Below are 19955 nucleotides of genomic sequence, written 5' to 3' on the forward strand. Positions count from 1 at the left end.
AGTTATGTATTTTATACGTGTTAGTGTATATATGTCAATCCCGATCTCCCAATTCATCCCATCAAGGCTCCCCGCCCGTCCAGCTTTCCCCCCTTGGTGTCCATACATTTGTTCTCTACATCTGTGTCTCTATTTCTGCCTTGCAAACCGGTTCATCTGTACCATCATTCTAGATTCCACATATCTGTTTTTATCACAAAAGGGGTTGGATTTTGTCAAATGCTTTTTTGAGTCTATTAAGGTAATCAGGTAGTGTTTTTCCCTTTATTCTGTTAATAAGGGGCATTATATTGATTGATTTTCACAGGTTGAACCAACTTTGCTTTTTTTTTTTTTGCTGCCAAAAGCTTTATTGTTTCCATTTGGTCCAAGGCTTGGGAGAGGGCCCCAGGGCGGTTACAAAGCCCTAGTGGCTGCAGAGACGGGCTTCAGGCAGAAGCCCTGACACCAGGGGGGCTCCCCAAAGGCTTCTGGGCTCTGGAGGCTCCTAGTTGTGCTTGAGGGTGATCCTTTCAAAGAGATACTGGCTGAGCCCAGCCTGGGACCAGCCAGCCTGTGGAGGTTAGTTGGGTGGTCGCCATCTGCTTGATGAGTTTCAGCTGCTCCTGCAGGAAGCGGCTCTCCAGGAAGTCACAGGGGTGCGTGTCTGCGCGGGCAGAACCCAGGGCCTGCGGGTCCGCAAGGGCCTGGCTCAGGTTCTTCTCCATGAGAATGGCGGTTTCCATAGCATCCTGGGTTTTACCCCACTCATCTTGGGACGGCTTCTGTGCTCCTGGAGTAGGGTACGGCTGCTGCACTGGTTTTGCATCTTCAAGAGACGTTGGGCGCCCTCGTGCTTCTCCTTGGCCAACTCACAGAAAAAGTGGCCCACGTTCTCCAGAGCCACATCCTTGCGGTGGAAATAGAAGCCCAGAGAGAGGTAGGTGTAGGAGGACCCAGATGCATGCCAACTGGGCGGTTGATGGCAGCCTCTACCTCAGTGGAATAATTCTGAGGAATCTGGGAGCTCATGGTTGATCGGTAATACGGAGTTAAGCTCAAAAAATGGCGTTGGCTGGTCCCGAAAGCTGAGGGTGGCTGAGTGGCTGATTCCGAAAGTTGCGACTGGAAAAAAGGTTGGAGGGTGGTTGGAGGCTGGAGCAAGGGGCGTCCCTCGGTCTGTTTTGCCCCAACACTGTTGAAGCAAAAGACAGATCCGCAGGACCGCCTGAGCGGCTTGCCCCAACTTTGCATTTCTGGGATAATACCCATTATATTGGTGTCCAACCTTTTTCATATATTTGCTAGTATTTCGTTAAGGATGTTTGCATCTATATTCATACAGGATATTGATTTATATATTTTTTCCCTTATGCTATTTTTGTCTGGTTTTGGTATCAGGATATTATCAGTCTCATACAAAGAGTAGGGAAGAATTCCTCTTTTTAAAAAAATTTTTTGAAAAAGTTTTTGAAGAATTGGTGTTAATTCTTCCAGGGGACCACCAGACATGTCAAATAATGACAATTCTCTGGAAATGAGGCTCTGAAGGAGTGTGCTAACTCTGTTCCCTCTGGTAGGTATTGGGCTGCTAGTTTGCACTGAGATTGCAGGCTCTTGGTTTTCAAGGCTACCCCGGAGCCTGAGACGGGTAATGAAATAGGGCAAGTTAAAATGCTACAGAGACTGCTGCTCTTAGCAAAATTCAGTCATTTTTTTTGAATAAACACTCCCTGGATTGCTTTGAGCTTTTAAGTAACTTCCAGAGTCCTGAATTAGTTGATTCTGACAATTTTTGTAAAATTTCTTGTTGCTTTTAAGGAAGAGAGAATTTTGGAAGGACTAAAGACTTATATCCACATATAATTTTTGTGTTGTAAACACATCTTAAAATTTTATAATCTCACACAGTTTAGAAATTGTAGAAAATTTTGCACACTGAGATCGTATTACTAATATACAGAATGGAAATGGTGATTTTGAACAGAAGTATGAATGAGAATATGGAAACATCATGTTCATATTCATTTCCCAGTATCTAGGGGATGCATTATACACTGTTCTTCTAAATAAACCTATAGGTATATTTTATAATATAGTATTTTAACACAATTGTTAAATATTTGAGACAAATATTTTATGTCAGTCATTGCTTTATCTTGTAATTTTGCTTATGTTTGTTTCTTGCTGCAATTATTTTATCCCAGTCTACTTTACGTTTTTTAAAAAATTTTATTGGAGTATAGTTGATTTACAATGTGTTAGTTTCAAATGTACAGCAAAGTGATTCAGTTATACATATATCCATTCTTTTTCATATTCTTTTCTCATATAGGTTATCACAGAATATTGAGTATAGTTCCTTGTGCTATACAGTAGCTCCTTGTTCCTTATCTATCTTATATAGTGGTGTGTGTATGTTAATCCCAAGCTCCTGATTTATCCCCCCCCCACGATGTTTCCCTTTTGGTAAGCCTAAGTTTGTTTTTGGTATCTGTAAGTCTGTTTCTCTTTTGTAAATAAGTTCATTTGTATCATTTTAAAAATTAGATTCCACATATGATTGATATATATTTGTCATTCTCTGACTTCACTTAATATGATAATCTCTGGGTCTATCTATGTTGCTGCAAATGGCATTATTCTGTTCTTTTTTTATGGCTGAGGAATATTCAATTGTATATATATATATATATATATATATATATACCACATCTTTATCCGTTCCTCTGGCAAAGGACATTTAGTTTGCTACCATGCCTTGGCTATTGTAAATAGTGCTGCAGTGAACATTGGGGTGCATGTATCTTTTCGATTTATGGTTTCTCCGGATATCTGCCCAGGATTGGGATTGCTGGGTCATATGGTAGTTCTATTTTTAGTTTTTAAAGGAACCTCCATACTGTTCTCCCTAGTGGTTGTACCAATTTACATTCCCAGCAACAGTGCAAGAGGGTTCCCTTTTCTCCACACCCTCTCCAGCATTTATTGTTTGTAGTCTTTTTGATGATAGCCATTCTGACCAGTGTGAGGTGATACCTGCTTGTAGTTTTGATTTGCATTTCTCTGATAATTAGTTATGTTCTACTTTACATTTTAAAAAAATGTTTCTGTAGTCAGAAATGTTATATTTTTATGTAGCCAAATCTCTCAGTCTTCTCATTTGTGTAATCACCTTGGTTTCTTCATCTTAGATGTTAGGTAAATATCCAATAGTTGGCTAAATATCCTTTTCAATTTCTTCTTGTGTTTACTTGGATAGGTTTTAAATAGTCAACTTTTTAATCTTCCTAGAATTTATTTTCGTGTGTGAAATGAGGCCAAGAGTCTAAATTTATCTAACATGTTTTCTTTTATCATTGATTTTGATGTCTCATCTATCATAAATAGTATGACCTATTGCTGTACTTTTAACTTTTTAAAAAATGTTTTTATATGTTTAATCCTACATCCACACATTGTTATTATACTGGCTGTTGACTTAGAATATATTAAGAAATGACTTTTCTATTTCCGTCTTTGAAAAATGTTTATTAGAAATATGCATTGAAGTTTATTAAATGATTTTCAGGCTCTACCAGGATTAATTATAGTTTATTGTGTTTAACCTATCACAATGCCATATTTATATATTTCATAATATGTTTAAAAATCCTTAAATTCATTAGATAAAAAGAAACTAGCATTAGTTAGGTATATTTTTTTTCCAGGAAACTTTACAGATTATGTCATTTATGCATCACAGTAACCTCATAAATTAGTTACAGATCAAAGCCCAAAACCTCTGAAGTTTGGTGATATTAACACTGAAAGTGATGCAGTTGATAATTTGGATTTGAATATACATATTAAAAGCCATGACTTCACCCTGTTAATTCAATTTGTATTGTGTTTCATTGAAAATTTTTCTATGTTAATAACTAGGGATTCTCTGTATAATGGAGAGACAAACATGCAAACAAAAATTTCCCTACAATGAGTTAAGTGCCATGACAGAGGTAGTGCACATGATATTCTGGAAATACTGAGTATGATAAACTTAACTCTCCCCAGGTTTATAAGATAAGTCTTCTCAGAGAAAGCTGGAAAGGGAAGAAAGTAAAGTTTGGAGGAAGCAAGAGAGTTGGACAAAAGTCAAGGAGATCTGCAATGATGTCATAGAACACAATATTTGTGAATGAAGGAGTTAAAGGGCTGGAAGGAAGAACTTTAGATTGAGATGTAGGAAGTTGATTACAGTAGACCCGCTCTTAATTTTTGTCAAATTATAAGAGTAGCTATAAAAATTATGTGGCTCTGTGAATTTACAGTAACGTGCTTTAAAAAATGTTTATTCCCACATTTGGCGTATATACGCCAACTATATAGTATTCTATACTTTCTCTACTGCCAGTTTTTTAGATTAATGCAGATTTTCTAGTCTTCCAGCTTCCCTTGTCATATCAGGAAGTTGGAAAGCAAGACTGAGAGTGAGTCAAGATCTCCTTTTACCACTTTTCCATCCTAACCGAGGAGATAGAACTTAGGTTGAACATGTGAAAGGAGCAAGGTCAGTAATGACTGAGACGTGCCCTGAGGACCTCCATGTTCACTGCTTGTGCTGAACTTTCGCTGAACAGTCTAAATAAAACTGCTGAATAGTTGCTGAGTTGCCAAAAGGAAAAAAAAAATGCTGAGAACTGTACTTTTTCTGAACTAGAGAAAACATACCTATCCGTAGTAACAGATGAGATATGCTCAATAACCCAATTGTATTTATAGAACAAATTTATCCTCCAATCCAAATTCTTGGGAAACAACTTGTATAAGCCTTCATGAGCTTCCCGCTTTTTCCCGTAAAAACCCCTATCCATTTCCTCTGATGGGACACTATTCTGTGTTCCTCTGGAATCTGTGTTCCCAGAATAGCAATTCTAAGACCCCAAATAAACTACCTTTTGGACTCTTTATAGTTTGTGGTCCTTTGGGTTGACAAACTTTAGTATTGTTTCTCATTCTAGTCACATCATTCTGGTTTTTATAAACATTTAAAAGTTCTACCATGCATCCAATACTCTTTATTAATTTCTGCTGGGGTTTTAGATTTCTTTTTGTTTGATTTTATAGGACTTGTGTGAAATGCTAAGACCAGTTTCCAGCATTTTTACATATTCTGATACTTTAAGGTACTTTAAGGTAAAAGCTATTCTTTTAGTTTTAGCTTAGGGTTGAGGAAAAGTATCAAGGGGAAAGGTGAGCCTGATTGTCTGATGTAGAATATCTTTTTCAAGTCATCATCCGAATATCTCTTTAGCCCTCCTAAACATTACATATTGATTTTGAAAGGAGACAGAATGGAAATTTATGGTCAAATAGCCCAAAATAGGGCAGTGCTATTAAGTAGAAGCAGATAAAAATGAAAGACTTATAGAAAAACACTCTGCTAGTTAACACAGTCATCCCTCGGTATTGGGGGTGGGGTTCAGATTGGTTCCAGGACTCTGGGCAGATGCTCAAGTCCTTTACATAAAATGGTGTAGTGTTTGCATATAATCCTCCCGAATGCATAAATCATATCTAGTTTACTTATAATACCTAGTACAATGTAATTGCTATGTAAATAGTTATAAGTACAATGTAATTGCTATGTAACTAGTTGCAGCTGTGTGGCAAATTCAAGTTTTGCTTTTTGGAATTTTCTGGAATTTTTTTTTTTTTAATTTTTGACCTGTGGTTGGTTGAATCTGTAGATGAAGAACCTGCAGATACAAAGGGCTGACTGTATTCTCTGGAAAACCTGGCAAGGATAAGTAAAACTTTATTTTAGTTAGGGAAAGGACTGTTTACAAAACAATACTATTTATTATATAATTTTCTGTGTGGAACTGTATATATACTGTATATACTGTATAATAATATATATTATAATATATATATATTTATAAAATTATATATATATATATATATATGTATAATAATCCCAGGAATAACCTAGCTAGCATTTCCCACAAAACTGGAAGAGGCATTTTTTAAGTTATAGAACTTCTACTTCCTAGCAGCTTTCTTTTTACCTCCTAGTTTCAAGTGACTATTTTCCATGCTTCCCCTAGGTTTATGCTATTGTGTGCTGCTCTAAAGTGTCAGCCCTGGGAGAGAGTGGTAAGAAAGGAACAAAGCAATAGCTCACGACTATCAGGAATCCTATATTTGAAAATACTCAGGGGATGAGTTAGAGTGAACGATGATGATGAGTTAGGGTAATGGGCTTCCTGTGGGGGGGAAATTAATACACAACAAACCTCTCTTGTTCCTTTTAAAGTGCCACTGACACAAACCAGGCCCTAGCATCTTCTTTTGGTACCCTGAGTTCCCTGGTCGGGGTGGACATGAAATGGGGGAGGGTGTTGAGGATGACCGTTTCATGCTGAAGTCACAGAGCTCAGGTTCAAGGTAAAGCCTGCAAGACTGAATGGTTGCAGAACTGAAGGCTGCATCTTAGAAAGTGGAAGTACGGAACTGAATATGGACATGTGCACACATGTATCTCTTCCTTGTATAAAGTAATCAGTCTCTTGAACGATCACTTTCACCGTGATAAGTTTGTCACAGAGGAAGGCAGTGGCCATAGCTGCCTGGTATTCTGGGCTGGTTCGAGGGGATAGATGCTGTGGTGAATGCAGGTATGTTCCAAAAATAAAAGGAAAACAGAGAAAGAGAATGAGCAAAATGAAAAAATAGGAGAAAGAGGAGAAGGAGAAACCAAAAATGAACAACAAAGAAAGAGTATGAGGTGGCCCTGCAGGTGTTCAGATGAAATATTCCCGCTTACACTCGCTCACTGTGTTTTGAAAATCAGTGTCACTTCTAAAGGAACTGTCCAAATTTTCCGGATATTCCTTGTCCTTCATCTGGTTGGTATGATGTGACTGCTTATGCTGGTAAAGGAAGCAGCTCATGGTGCCGATGATGGAGAAGATGATGAATATCACCACTGCTATTACTCCTCCGATGAGAGCCGAGTCACTTTGCACTGCATTGGTGGTTCATCTGTCTTCTCAAAAAGATCTGATGAAGAATGCACCATGGTCACTGCATTCACATCCGAATCCATCATTGAGCCACAGCTGGATTCTGTCAAGATCCCTTGGATGGTTACAGGTGCGGTGGTGGCATGGCACAGGGCTGCCTTCAGTGGTGCTATGTGGTTGTATTGGACTGAAGCCAGACAGCTAACAAAACCCAGGGTGTTTGCTTTAGCAACTTCAGAATCCAATCCAAGATTCTCTGTGACTTTGCCCAAGGTGAGGGACCTGATAGCCCTGAACTCAACTTCTGAGGAGAAGTTATTAACTGAGTCAGAGTTGCTGATCCATCTGAATGGTAAGCCCTCTGCCCTCTCAGTTAATCTTCAGGTGGTGCAGTCTTCTCTTGGCAAAGTTCTCTGTATAAATGGTGAATACATGGGTTTCTTCCTTGCTTAGCTGGTAGTGAACTTGTAAGCTTCCTGCTAGTGTTGGAGGGTCTGCAGAGGCGGGGGGGTGGCTGTGTCCCACCGCGAGGACAAGGACACTAGCAGCAGAAGCTCTGGGAAGCACCCCCTGGCGCGAGCCCTCTCGAAATCCTTATTTCTTGAGTCTGTTTCTGACATTATTTAATCATTGAGGTTGTAGTTTTAATGTTTGCATGCATTAATAAAGGAGATTGTGAAATATATTTTGGATGTGTATGATGGATTTTGGGTAGATTTTCATCTACGGGGTGGCATGACTTTTTATGAGTGCAAAGAATTTAATTAGATGAAACTATAAAGACCTTTTTGACTACCTAAGTCTGCAGTATGTTTAAAAAAGTTAATCATAAACTTAAATATCAAAGGACATTTTGTCTGGTAAAAATATTCAAATACTTATTATACTGTTTGTTGTTTTTTACTTTTATTTAACAAAATATCCACTCTTTAGCATAATAATTCAATTTATAAGCCAGTATTACTTGGGAAGTTTGGAAATTAGTATCAGCTACTTCAATTCACTAACAGTTTATTTGGGCTTAAGATGGCATTTTCATCATTCTCTTTAAACATTCTGGATCTATCTTAGCTACTAGACAATGTCTTCATAGAATATGGCCCGGTTTTCATAATGTAGGTTTGTTAAGTGTATAACCCATATAAGGGATGGAGAACAAAATTGGGGTAACCAAGGAAGGAGTCATAGAGTTTCGGGGTGGCTACCACTCTAGATAATGATTTCTACAGAAAAGCAGTTTAGGTGAGTAAATAACCATTCACAGAATACTAAGGGACATAAGAGAAGGTAGTGGGACTAAAAATATCTCCAAAATTGTGGCTGCATAGAGACAGTAGGAAAAAAAGTGACCCTAGGAAGAAATGGTTGTTTTGCCATGAGGAACCTTGAATGTTTGGAGCATGAACCGGTGGTTTTTAATAAATAGATTCCATGTAAATGACTAATGAAGGCTCATGCTGGGAGCAAGTAGTAGCTTTCCAGAAAGCAAAAATGTTCCCATGAAGAAGCTTCCTGCAATAACTCCTCTCCTATCTTCTATTCAGACTATGCATTTAGAAATATAGTGACATAAAACATTTAGCCTTGATAGACAAACTGTAGATTTAATATGCTAATATATTTCTCAGTGAATTAAGTATTCGTAATGAATGCCTGCAATGGGAATATTATCATGACTTTTTTTTCCATAAGGCAGATATTGTCATGATTAAAGTGATGAGAAATGTCATGTAAAGGTAAAGAGGAAATATGTAAGGTTTTCCCCAGTATGAGTATTCCATATTTATATGTGACATCTGTATGTTCTTTGGATATTTTGCTATATTTCTATTGTCATTGTACTACTTAAATATCTTTCATTATCCAAAGACTTTAAAGGATTCTATAAACATTAGCATATTAATCCTCTAAAAATTATGTAGTGGGGGGGTCTGGGGAAAATTATGAAAAGATGAAATTGGTCCTTGGACACTTTCATTACTTTCAAACCTCTTTTTCCCACTTATAGTACCTATATTTTAATTAAGCAATTTGAATATAAATTAGATTTCTATGATTGGCATTGTAGGAAAGGCAAAGTGACAGGGAACAATTTTGGCTGGTGTGGGAGGACAAAGCAACTTTCTCAGTGTCCCTCAAACTACACCTGATAAGAGGCTTACTCTGAAGTTCTAAGAATTCCAAGAACACACTTAGCCATTCTATCTATGATATAAGCAGTTTGTTAGTCTAATTATGTCACATTTTATCTGTTATTGATTAATATTCAATATAATATAATATAAAATATTTTTATAAATTGGTTTTTAAAAACAGAAACTATACATTTTAGCTGAACCATCACTATCATATAATCACTTTGGGGTGAAGTATAAGAATTTTTCTTTTTTTGTGTGTGTGATGAAAGTCTTGGTTCAAAATTGAAATTGAAGACATGAAATGGCAAAAGAAAAGGTGTTGAGACAGTTACAGGGATGAAAATAGTGGATGGATGGTGAAACCGTATTACAAGAGAAGGCCCTGAGCCCTGGTTAAGGAGGCAACAAAGGTTAATCAGGAAGTGAAGCTGTTATGTCTACACCTTGAGGAATAGATGAATCTTTTAAAGTATGAAAATCAGATAGGCAGGGGGAAAAAAAGGGAAAAAAGGCAAGAAGAAATGGCTGGAAAGTAAAATGGAGCAATTGCGGCACCCCATGGGACTCAGCAGGATAAATAGGGAAAAGTCTCCTTTAACCCATTGGTGAATCCCAGTTCTTGTCCTGCCTGTTTCCCTCAGATTAAATGTACTATCTGGCTACATTCCTAACTTTCAACCTTTATGTTTTATTCCCTGGATTCTGATCAGCTTCCTTTTGCTTTGGCATGGCTTTTTCACAAACAGATAAGCTTTCCTCTTGGCATAAAAATATTCATAAGATCTGAAGATAAAAAGCTCAAAGTGGTGAAAAAGCTTGCGGCCTGGATTTTAGATTTGGGTGTCATCGGCAGATGGTAGCTGAGAATATGAAAGTAGATGTGTTGTCCAGGGAAAGACTGTAGGGGAAGTAGACACCGGACCAAAGACTTTGATAGCTTTTTGAATTACTTTTTACCTGAAATTATGGTACTGCAACAAGTCCCTAGAAATACCAGTTGCAGGCTGATTTTCTCCTTCTAAAATGTAGATTACAAAAGCTTACTCCAGAATCCATATATTAAAGCTGAAGGCTTCTAAATTTTTATTTTATTCCTTTTGATCACTTTAATGTCTTCTGGATATTGCAAAGTTTTACAAAATCAGAAAGTAATTATATACAATTTTAACATTACATCATTTTGGCAGCAATTATTTCTTAATGATTTTTATTCTTCTTATCTCAACAACCTTATATAAAATAAAAGCATGCTATTTTTAGATTCAGCAACATTTAATTGCTAGTTCAGCATTGTACAACCTCTGCTCTTACACTGTCGTGAAATGAACACAGACTTTGAAACTAGACAAACCTGAGTGTGAGACACAATTTCACTAGCTTAGGTGTCACCACCTCCATGAAGCCATTAGCTAGTTTCTTTTTGTCTTCTCAAGAAACTGACATAGATCTAACTTGACATTTATACCACCGTGTATTAAAATTATCAGCTACTGTGTCAGTTTCCTTCATTACGACTCCTAACAGGCAAAGGAATATGTTTATTCAACATAGAGCTCAGCACGTGTAGGTGCTCCTTTTAATGTTTGAAAAGACAGATGAATAGACAATACTCAAGTGGCTTGATTTATCTTTTTCTTACAGGAAGAATGAAAAGAGAAGGATGGTAACCTTTTTTCAGCTATGTAGATAAAAAGAACCTAAGCACACTGTGTCAGTAAAATAAGACCAGAAAATGTAAAGCTAAAAGGCATTATCCTGAGCAAAACTCGATGAAGTAAGTAGAGACCCTTATCAACAAAATCTCTGATTGTCATCATGGGCTACATAATAATTGTCATCTGGTTAGGGAGACAGAGGAGTTTCTAGAAATTAATTTGGCTTTTTGGAAATAATGGAGCATATTTCTGAGAAGAAGGTAAATTGTGAAACTCTATGGCACATTCTAAGATGACTGCCCCCCTTTTGTATTTAATTAGCTCATATTCCTAATGGAAGTGTCAGGAAATAGCACAGAAACTCCGTGCAAAAGCTCCTGACCTCACTCTATGATTTCCCATCTCTGTGTTTAATAGTATCATTAGACCAGACTTTGAAGTTGGCTTCCATAGAGACTCCTATTTTCTCAAGTAAAAGAGATAGATGAGAAAGCTCATTATCTTGTATTTGGAACTTTATGCAGCTCCATAAAATTGTATATGAATACCTCATAGCTGGTGCTAAATATTCACTAGATAGCTCCCATAATTCTACTGCAGAATCCCTGATTGCTGATTCCAAAATTACAATGCCTCAATTTAAAATAAGTTATTAGGCTCTCAGGAATATGGTAAAAGTTTCATAAATGGACCTTTTTGGAATAGGGGAAATTCTTTATTGTCTCTATACCTCATTGCACTACTACTTTCATCAAAGATGCTTTGTGACTTAGAAAATGCATCCAAATTTAGGGAAACTGCAGTAGTCTTTTAAAATTAAAATCATTCATTTGAATAAATATATATATATGTATACAACCAGGTTTTCCTGATGATAAAGTTCTTTGCACAGTTAGAACTTGTCAAAGTGGTTATAGTTGTCCGTAAATGCTCAGATTCTATCAGAGAGTGGATGTTTAACTTGGTAGGAACTAACTCATAAAATTAGGCGAATCTAAGTAAAGTATGCCTTGCTAGCATGGAGGCAAATATGTCACCATGATGGTAAAGAACAGGGCAGAAAAGCTAATCTTGATTGGAGCTCATCTTACTGCATCTAGGCATCACATCTATCCATAGCAACAAATGATCTTGCATTCCTTTCTATCCTAGATTCCATGTAAATTGCTTTTTCTTGGATGTATTGATGATGAACTTTGGGGAGAGCCTGTATGATTCTGAGTGGAATCTCTACTGTGATCTAGGCAGATGTCTTCAAATGCTTATTGGTTAATGTTGTATGTCTGGGCAACATAGGAAAGCCAGAGGAAAAAATTAACACTGGAAATGACACTTGAGGGAAAAAAATCATAAATTAGGGCTTGGTATCTGTGTTAATGTGTAGGTCTGCTCTTCTCTTCTCCACTGCCTAATAAAGACAGGTGAACATTCTCAACTACCTAATAGGGGCTCCCTGTGTTCTTTACTGTTGCATTATGTTCCCCACTGCTTGAAAGGCTGCCTTGAGTCCCTCTGTGACTAGCATGAGCTGACACACACACAGAAAGGCTTATTGAGCCATATCTTATAATGAAGTGAGAGTTGCCTCAGTCATAGGAGGGCTAAATAAACTGCCAAAAAAACTTGTTCCTATGGAATGGGTGCTTTTCTAGCTTACTCTAATGCTGACACACCCAGTATTCTTACCACACAGGGTTAATTTCCCTGATCACATCATGTATTCTTATTTACCACTCATTTTTATGTCATTCCCACTACTTACAATGTCAAGCCCTACTCCTTCTCTGCCTGTCAAAATCCCATATTTTAAGAACTCTCTTGGCCAGCATATGGAATAGTGCTTCATACACAGTAGATCCTAAGTGAATACTAGTCATTGAATAGTGAATGAATTAGTGAATGAAACTTCTGAGCTGATATATTCCTATCGGAAGTTTGTATATACTTCTAATTTAGCATCTATCAAATATTATCATAGTGGAATGTATATAAACATATGGATATATTTATAAATATATAAATATATACTTTTCCTAGTACTTGTGTATTTCAACATGGCTCTTCAATGACTAAAAACTTCATTGCATATTATAATTTTATTAAATGGGAATGTGAACAGAAGGATGCATAACTTAAGGGATTTGACTGATGTGTCGGAACAGTAGTATGTTGCCTACACACAAAAAACTTTCACGTAGTGCATATATAAATATGTCCAGGTGTGTGTGTGTGTGTGTGTGTGTGTATATGTGTGTGTATATGTATGTATATATATATATATATATATATATAAAATACAAAGTAAGTGTCATACTTGGTATTAACTTGTTTAATGACTGATAAATTCAAGTCTATAATACTTGTTATATCTTTTCATTTAATGAATTTTTTGTAGTCTATTTTTAGATATTGAAGAGTTCATTTTTCTGCCCATTGTGGGAAAGAATATGTACTAAAATTTCCAAATATCCCTCAAAAAAAGAAGAAAGAATCTTTGTAATTAAAATAAATCTTTTTATTCTTAAGGGAGGAGGGATTTTGAGTGACTCTTGACCTTATGGCTCCTGCCAACCATTTGTAACTCACGAGTGGTGATATAAATCATGCTAATAAATGCCAAAGAATGCATAATATTTCAATTTGCCTTATTGTCACTTTATTATTCTGAGTGGCATTCCTTACTAGAGAGCTGTGCGGAGACTGTTTACCTGAAAAATATCATCTTTTTTTTATTGAAGTATAGTTGATTTACAATGTTGTGTTAGTTTCCGGTGTACAGCAAAGTGTCTGATATATATATATATATATATATATATATGTATATGTATAAAAATAACTGAATAATATATATATTCTTTTTCAGATTCTTTTGCATTATAGGTTATTTCAAGATATTGAGTATAGTTCTCTGTGCTATACAGTAGGACCTTGTTTATTTTATATATAGTATTTTGTATCTGATAATTCCAAACTCCTACTTTATCCCTCTCCCCCTCTCCTCCCCGATTCCCCTTTGGTAACCATAAGTTTGTTTTCTATGTCTGTTTTGTAAGTAAGTTTCTGTTTTGTAAATAAGTTCATTTGTATCATTTTTTAGATTCCACATATAAGTGATATCATATGATATTTGTCTTTCTCTGTCTGACTTACTTCACTTGATATGATAATCTCTAGATTCATCCATGTTGCTGCAAATGGCATTATTTCATTCTTTTTTATAGCTGAGTAATATTCCATTGTATATATATACCACATCTTCTTTATCCAAGAATATCATCTTGGAGAAATTAACACACTGAAACTAAAGTTTTCTAGCCGTTGAAATTCACTAATAGTAACTTTGAGGTTCAAGAAAATATCATTTGAGTTTGATATTGTCTCAATGAGTCCCTCTCTGACTGTTAATCCTTTGTCATCCCTCCCTTTTCTCACCTCACATGACACATTGTGTATGTGTCACTTGGTCTAAACTGCTTTGCATTGTTTTTTATCTCTTTCTATAAACATCAAGGGTAGGGATCATGTCTTGTATCTCTTTGTCACTTGAGCCTAGGTACATAAACATTTGAAGGGGAGGAGAATGAAAATAATTGGGGGGGCTCTCTCTCTGTCTCTCTGTTGTGTTTTTAATAGCAAGGAAATAGTCATAAACTGGTATGGTCAAAGTTTAAGTAAAATTTAGACTATATAGACAATATTGAAATTTAGAATGGAGAGATAATTTTAAATATAATTAATTCAATGCTATATAGTGCTGAAGACTTGAGCAATGTTCTCCTTTTGTGGGGAGAAATACATATATACTGTATATAATATATATATTTACACACTACTATGGGCTATTTAGTTTTATGTAAATAACTCTCAAAATAGTTTGTTCAATAATTAACCATGGAACTCACAGGAGATGTTTCTTAATGTTTTCAGAGTCAAGGATTTAGAAATAAAAGGTAAATATGTACAGTGAGAAAGTTGTTTTTAGTGCTATGATAATACACTGTCTTTACTATGACCAACAACAGCATATTACGGTTAAGCAGTGTTTCTATGTGATAACTAATGCCGCAACATATTTAACTTTGTATAGAAAATATGATGGGTTTTAATTGTAATCTGAAGAATATAAGCATTACTTGAAAGTTCTTTGTGTGTCGGCAACATAGTACTGTTCTGACACATCAGTCGAATTCCTTAAGTTATGCATCCTTCTGTTCACATTCCCATTTAATAAAATTATAATATGCAGTGAAGTTTTTAGTCATTGAAGGGCCATGTTGAAATACACAAATACTAGGAAAAGTAAAGAATTAGGTCATTTCCTGACATTAAAACCCCAAGCACTGTGACTGGATCAGATTAATCAGTTCCTGGTGTAATCAAGGCCAGGTATGCTTGGGAAGCTCTAAGTGCCTAGGGCTCTCTTGGTTTTAAAGGACTGCAGTCTGGTTCAATAGACTCTACTACTGCCTCTGAAACTACTTACCTTTGTGTCTAGAGTAATCAGTTAACCACACTGAACCTTAGTTTCCAAGTCAGTAAAAGGAGGGAAGCTGAGATGTTTGAATTTTAAGGTCTCTTTTAGTCCTCAGACTCTGGGTATAAACTAGTAGGTTGTCTTCCTAATTATCTGGGGAATATAGAGATGGCCAAGACATTCTTTCAGGCTTATTGAAATCATATTAACAGGACAATGTTAATACTAATATAATTAATTTACAGCAAGATTAACACTCAGAGCTGTGTGAAATCACATGAAGGAAGCAAATATTCTTACTGAAATTTGGCTATTTCATATATGTGATTTCCAAAGACCCCTATCTTAGCACATGCATACCATAACATCTCGTATAGGTGACAAGTACAAGGTTAATCTTACTACTGTGTCTCAATGGGACATTGCTTGTTCCCTTTCTCTAACTGATGATGATTCAGTCCCCATATCCCAGAAATAAATCCCTTTTCATATATGCTGTTCTGGGCTACAGCCAGATGCTCCATTTATGAGAACAGACCTCATCCAGTCTGACTAGGGGTATTTCAGCTACACAGTGTCCGCCTTGGCAAAATTTTCTTTAGTTTGATTAAGCCTTATTGCCAACTTCCCAAGTGAGAACACTTATGGAACAATGGGATCTTTTATAGCCACTAACACTACTTAATCCTGGTAGCACAACAACTAATTGCTTCTTTAATTAATTTAAGGGTAAGAAGTAAAATCTGTAGGCACTTTTATGCCCATGGATGGTTAACTTATATATACTATAGCTTAGGTTAAAAACTCAAAACACAGTGTTGCCTAATCAGTGAAACTGAACTCTTAATAATTAGAAAACCTTACATTAAATGGCCTTCACCAGAATTTACCTTAGGCCAACTACAGGTGGATTGGAGTTAAGAGGGCCACAATTTGGCAGAAAGAATGGTATAGTGGAAAGAAAACAGGGTCAAGGGTGACACATGATTTGTGGTTCCAGTGTTAACAATTACTGTCATAAGCATATCACCTTCTCTGGTTGTCAATAGAATGAAAAAAAAAAACACACTTGGTTGCAGACGTGGCACTCAATTCTCCACCATATCTTGATACATGAGAATAATGATAGTGCTTCAGCCATCTACCTCTTTGTGTCACTGTGCTTATGAAATGGCGTAAAGAGCTCACGCTTTGGAGTCAGACAGAGCTGAGCTCTGTAGTACAGCCAGACCTGGAACCTAAATCTCCTGACTTTCAATCCTGTACTCTCTTTATTACACCATGCTTGAGGCTGATCAATAGAAGAGAAAGATAACTATGAAAATCCATAATGTCCCCTTACAGAAAGGTGAACATGGGTAGTACAGGTAATGTGTGTAATGAAAAGATTATTCTTTGAAGATTATTTGAAGACTATTGATTTATAAAGTAACTTTTCCTATCAAACGTTAATTGTCCTAAGTCCAAGGGACAATGAGAAGCCAGTGATACCTAGCTTCAATATTTGGAAGTGTAAAGATTAGGTCAGTTAAACATCACTATCTTCCAGGGCTTCCCTGGTGGCGCGGTGGTTGAGAGTCCACCTGCCGATGCAGGGGACACGGGTTCATGCCCCGGTCCGGGATGATCCCACATGCCGCAGAGCGGCTGGGCCCGTGAGCCATGGCCGCTGCACCTGCACGTCTGGAGCCTGTGCTCCGCGACGGGAGAGGCCACAGCAGTGAGAGGCCCGCGTACCGCAAAAAAAAACAAAACAAAACAGAAAAAAACAAAAAACAAAAAATCACTATCTTCCTAAGAGACTCACTGTTAAATAATAAGGTTTTTTTTAAAGATTGTGCAAATACTCTCTCTCCCTCTGCATTGGCTGAGGTCAATATATTATTGTATGGGACTTTGGTCAAGAAGATAAAAAGGCAGAATGACCCTTAGAAAATTATTGTGCTGCTGCTCTCATATGTCTGGACGGACCACAGGGCTTAGTAGCAGAAACTGTCTTTCTGAAAGAAAGATCTTGATAGAGAACAGTGAGAGAGATCTTTTTTTTTCGTTGAGTTGGGTGTTTGTTGCTGTGCGCAGGCTTTCTCTAGTTGCGGCGAGTGGGGGCTACTCTTTGTTGCGGTGTGTGGGCTTCTCATTGCGGTGGCTTCTCTTGTTGCAAAGCACGGGCTCTAGGTGCGCGGGCTTCAGTAGTTGTGGTGCGTGGACTCAGTAGTTGTGGCTTGCGGGCTCTAGAGCACAGGCTCAGTAGTTGTGGTGCACGGGCTTAGTTGCTCTGTGGCATGTGGGATCTTCCCAGACCAGGGCTTGAACCCACGTCCCCTGCATTGGCAGGCGGATTCTTAACTACTGCACTGCTGGGGAAGTCCCGAGAACAGTGAGCTCTTGATAGAGAACAATATATTTATGGGAAGGTGAGCAGTGCTATATTCTAAGTTGGAGAAAGGAAAGGGTTATCATTTTCTACTCTATATCTCTAATAAAAATGTATATTGGTTTGAGTGCTTATTTTTCAACTTAGCTTCTAAATTGAAATTTTATAAGTACAGTGGAATATCTATCTATCTATCTTTTATATATCTTATCACAATGAATTCCCATAAAATAGAAAATTATTTTTTCTATAAAGAACTGATATTGTCTAACCTAAGTGGTTCATTGGCTGGGATTCAGAAATCATTTTGTTTTTGTAAAACATTTCAACATAATGGTACTTTTGGACTTTATTTGCCTCAAACAGTTAATTCAGTACTTATGGAGATTCATGCTACTAAACATATCCATTTGATAGGAAAGCAATTGCATCTCAAATAGATTATTAAGACAGTAGAACCAGTGGAAAAAATAAGGGCTTGGAAAGACACAGAAGTAAATATTCACATTTACACCTATTGTGGAAATTTTTTTTGAATATCATGAGGGCTTTGATTATCCTGAAAAAGAATAGTAGGATCTTTGTTCCTAGATATCTTGAAGAATGGGACAGACATCTAACTCCATGTACTATATAGATATTTTTAGATATTTTTTTAAACATGACTAAAGAACAAAAAAAATGCAGTAATGTCCTTCACAGACCAACCAATCTGTTATTGTCTATTTAGAATAAACAAAGCAATTTATTTTATGCAAAATGTAGCCAAAATATAAGTACTTAGATGCACAAACATAACTCAGCATTGTTCAAAAGATACTCTAAGGGCCTATAGATAATATAAAGACTTGGTAGGAAGCAAAATCCTTAGAATACTAAACATATTATTTACAGCAATAGTAAGTAATATATGTTGCTTACTATGCACCAGGCCCTATTCTAGGAGTTTTATTTATTACCTTACTTAGTCCTCAAATCATGTAAAGTACTTACTATTATCATCCCCATTTTATGGATAAGGAATTTGGAGTATATCTGAGCCATTTTCTCATCCTCCAAACTCTTGTCTAAACATAAGAGAAGACTTTCTTACTTTTTCCCCTTCTTATCAATATTGTCCTTGGTTGTGCGTGTGTTAGCAGTATTTCCCATTTGTGGCCTCCATGCTTTTGCTAAGCTCAAAGCTCACTTTTCGAGTTATTAGAGGTCCTTGGCAATTTTCTTTTTACCTTAATATTTAGGATAACTTCTAATTAAGATCACTAGTAATTATAATTACTGGTAATTATTTTCTTTCTGAGAAAGGCCTGTAAAAGGTTAGCTTACTTTCAGGAATCAACTGAGAAAGAATTAAATGACTTTTTTTTTTTTTTTGCGGTACGCGGGCCTCTCACTGTTGTGGCCTCTCCCATTGCAGAGCACGGGCTCTGGACGCGCAGGCTCAGCGGTCATGGCTCACGGGCCCAGCCTCTCCGCGGCATGTGGGATCTTCCCAGACCGGGGCTCGAACCCGTGTCCCCTGCATCGGTAGGCGGACTCTCAACCACTGCGCCACCACGGAAGCCTTAAGTGACATTTTTAAAGGCTTTAATTTCCAATGAGAAGCTGCAGCACTGGGAGGATTTGACTCAACATGTATAGCGTGTATGCCTGAAATTAATGAGAAATGCTGGGGTATTTGGTTCCTTGTAAGTGTAAAGTAAGATAAAGCATGAATCATAATTCTCTTGTACAGTAACAAAATAATGACTACACCAAAATACTTGGCATTCTGCGACACAATTAGAATCTCAAACAGTTTTCCATTCTGATTACCACAAAAGGGTAATTAAACTGTTTCAAAATCTTTCCTTCAAAACTCTCCCTGGGCCAAAAGTTTGAAGCAAATTATTTTCTTCTTGAGCTGGTATCACTAAGTGGGGGGGAGGTCTCAGCTTTCTTGAGAACTGCAGTTTTTCTAATGCTTCTTCTAAGAATAGACCAGAGCAAGTGTACTTTGAGGAGACTGACATTAATAAAGTCATTTCCTCCCCAGACATAAGTTAAAGTAGGAAGACAAAAACTTGGGTTTGAGATATAACAACAAATTTCCCAAAATGTCCCTGACACTGTCCTAATTTCTGAACCTGATTTCATCTGAATTGGGAAGGTTATATTGATGAAGCATAAAACCTCATTAGAATCTGAAATTTATCTAGTTAATAAAGACTTACAGCTAGTCTGGAGGTAGGGGCAAAGGGGTGGAAGGGCAGAGACAGGGAATTCCTTAGTTTTTCCTAGTTTTATTAATACTATTGGATGAATAATGCAGGACTAATCCCTGAACTT

General features: G+C 36.9%; 1 protein-coding gene and 1 pseudogene across 1 annotated transcript in view; both read right to left on the reverse strand.

Annotated features, from left to right (window-relative positions):
* HTR2C (5-hydroxytryptamine receptor 2C) overlaps positions 1 to 19955 on the reverse strand; it is a 113564-nt gene that overhangs the window by 62320 nt on the left and 31289 nt on the right. The gene's annotated exons all lie outside the window — the stretch shown is intronic.
* Positions 488 to 1011, reverse strand: LOC132513477 (ferritin light chain-like; annotated as a pseudogene).

This window comes from Lagenorhynchus albirostris, chromosome X (genome assembly GCF_949774975.1).
Source record: "Lagenorhynchus albirostris chromosome X, mLagAlb1.1, whole genome shotgun sequence".
Taxonomy (NCBI): Eukaryota; Metazoa; Chordata; class Mammalia; order Artiodactyla; family Delphinidae; genus Lagenorhynchus; species Lagenorhynchus albirostris.